We start from the raw sequence: 3,563 nt of genomic DNA on the forward strand, positions 1-3,563 counted from the left end.
GAGTAGTCCCTCATGTTAATAAACTAAAGAAGGAAAAACATAACCATATTCTTAGAGAAATAAAAATGAAAACAATGTGTGTGTATGTATATATATAGAGAGAGATACAGATATTCCTTAAACCTCTAGTTACTAAAAATCAAAACATATTTTGAGATTAGTTGTTTTCAACTTTGCAGGAAAATGGTAATCTCATACATAGCTGCTAGGAGTTTAAACTGGTAGAGTCACTCTGGCAGGAGATATGGAAATATTAACTTTAAATGTTCACCTCTTCCTTCACATGAAATGACATTTCCATGTATCTTCTCTAGAAAGTATTTGAATATGGGCACAATAAGCATTTATAAGAATATTCCTGCAACATGGTCAATAACCAAAAAAAGAGGTAAATTACTAAAACCAACCAACATGTCCATTCATGTGGACCTGACTAAATAAATCACATGATATCTATCATATGGCTGCTATTTATGCAGCCTTTCAAAAGAATGAAGTAAGAACTCAATGTGCTAACAGGAAGGTCTACAAGATATATTAACCAAAGGGAAAATAGGTTGCTTAACAATGTACACATAGGTATTTACATAAACAATAATAAAATGATGTATTTCTTTATATGTATGTTTTAAAATACAAACTACTGAAATATATTACCTACAGACTGCTGTCATACTACCTCTATAAACATATTTAAAATAAGATGTCTGATATGTTTTAGGTGAAACTTCTAAGGAAATAGATTTGATTAGTAAACTGCACTTCCATCCAGACTTTATTTTTTTAACTCTAAAAGTTGATAGAGCCTATATTGTTCACTTTTTTTATATTGAATTTTGACTTTAAAATTACTCTTTTGTTTACATAGCTTAGATATGAATTCTACGAGTAGCATTTTGGGGGCTGTCAAATATGGAGAGGGAAAGTCTCTGTGGGTGGGCAAAATTTTCTGCTTTCCAAGTTGCAAAAACCACTTTGCAATAATTATCTTGTCTGATCGTAGACATAATTATTTCCCATAAAATGATTTTAATACAGTTTCTTAAACAATGGTAACTGAGAAGTCTTTCCATGGATATGAAAAATGAGTAGACGTACTTGAAGCTGTTATTCAGTATTACAAGAATTTTTCTTCTCTATACGTGCTATTCAATTAAAGCTATTTATAAACTCTTTTAACTGGCTTCACAATTATAGTCCACTTTGCACTGCCCACTGTATATGTATATTTTGAAAACTACATGTGTGAAATTCTGTACTTACTGAGCAGAGTGCCCTGCTGCTGGAACATTGACTTAGGCTGTCAGAGATGCAAAAGTAAAGAACTAGGTAAACCTAAATAGAGACTGTTGAATGCTTCAATTCACCTGCAGCTAACCCACCAAGTGGGACACTCTATTTGTTGAGAAATGCTGTGCCAAGGATATCACATTTAATGGCTTTGGCAAGAAAAATGATTTTCATCAGCTGTAACAAACAAGTTCCCCATCTCCAACCCTACCATCTGTCCTCCTGGTTCCCAACCAGAACTCTATATATGGGCTCAATTGAACAGGTTTCAGACTGCCTAAGGTCACTGCACAATCAACCTTAACAGATGGCATCACAGCGAACATCTAAACTGTAGCAGTGGCCAAAAGCAGAGGATAATCCTCATTGCTGAGGAAGAATGCCCTCTGTGCTTGCTGCCCTGATGTTCTGATTCTACTAAACATTTCATGTGAAAATAAGGCTTCATAGTCTTTATAATAATAGCTTAAATGGATAAGTCTTTGCACTAATTTGCCAGTGGATTTCTATCTTAAAACTTGTTTCTGTTATTTTCATTGTCTTGGTATAATTAAGATAAAATACTATAAGTTAATATCCACTTAGTCACCTTCAGAAAATATATATGTGTGTGTGTGTGTGTGTGTATTTAAGAGGTGAAATAGGCTAGGCATGTTATTTTAAGACATCACTGTACACTGAAAAATAACACAATTAGAAGTTAAACTAGTCATACAGCTTGAGATAATCTTAAGTAATTAATGATGAACATAACATCTTTTAAACTTTAAAGTTAGTCCTACTTAAGTAACAGCCATGATTATTTCCAGCTGATTGATATTCACACTTGATTTCTCAACATCAAATTCAACAGTAAATGGCATAGCTCTTGCTTGCAAGTAGCTAATTTCTAATTTTCATATTTACTATGAGTAGTTTCATTCCATCATCACCTAGCTTTACTATTTGGAGACAAAGAATGCTGGAATTTAAAGTTCACCCATTTTCTACCTCCCCCAATAGTAATACCGAGAAGGCAATGGCACCCCACTCCAGTACTTTTGCTTGGAAAATCCCATGGATGGAGGAGCCTGGTGGGCTGCAGTCCATAGGGTCGCTAGAGTCGGACACAACTGAGCGACTTCACTTTCACTTTTCACTTTCATGCATTGGAGAAGGAAATGGCAACCCACTCCAGTGTTCTTGCCTGGAGAATCCCAGGGTTGGGGAAGGCTGGTGGGCTGCCGTCTACGGGATCGCACAGAGTCGGACACGACTGAAGCGACTTAGCAGCAGCAGCAGCAGCCATTTACCCCACCATGTTCTAATAATTCTGAAAGCCAAACTTATATCTTTTAAGTGGGAACTGGAGATTTCATTCTGAAGAAGATAGTGAAATCTTAGAACTCCCAGTGAAAAGGGTCAGAGATAAAAACTTCCATTCGGAAGCCTTGTTATACACCCTGAGGAATGGAAGGTGGACTTGAGAAAACTATTTAAAATTAGAATAAAAATTAAGTCAATGGAAAGAAAATTGAAATTATAGCATCAGCCCAAAAATATCAAAAATTGAAGAAAATATAAAAACAAAGGAGAGGCAATTATTAGTAAAAGAGTTTAAGTAAATTTCATAGAATTTAAGGATATGAATTTTCAGACTAAAGGGGTTTGTAAATTATCCCTGAAGTCCTACACTATGACATCTTATCATGACATTTCAGGTAATAGGGACATGGAGAAGATCATAATAACTGCCAGAGAGAACAAAATAGACTACATAGAAGGATTAAAATTCAGAATACCAACATTGGAAGGTGGAAGACAATATATCAATGCCTTCTCATTTTGAGAGGAAATTTTACTTAGAAATCCCAAAACAGGCAAATAGTTGAGTGTATGAGTTTAGTAAACATGATTTTTGATAAGGGAATTATGATAAATCTACCTTCAGAAATTCTGTATGTTCTTCTCCCCAAAACAGGTATTAATGTAAACCAAGAAAGAGAAGGACTTAATGTTAAATAACTAGCCCAAATCACAGAATTAGAAGGAGGAAAAGACCCTGATGCTGGGAAATACTGAAGGCAGGAGAAGAAGAGGGCAACAGAGGATGAGACGGTTGGATAGCATCACCGACTCAATGAACATGAGTTTGAGCAAGCTCTGGAAGATGGTGAAGGACAGGAAAGCCTGGCATGCTGTAGTCCATGGGGTTGCAAAGCGTTGGATATGACTTAGTGACAGAACTGAACTGAAAAAGTTCTTCAAGAAAAGTAAAACAAAAGCAAAACTTG

Source organism: Bos javanicus, chromosome 21, assembly GCF_032452875.1.
Source record: "Bos javanicus breed banteng chromosome 21, ARS-OSU_banteng_1.0, whole genome shotgun sequence".
NCBI classification, from domain to species: Eukaryota; Metazoa; Chordata; class Mammalia; order Artiodactyla; family Bovidae; genus Bos; species Bos javanicus.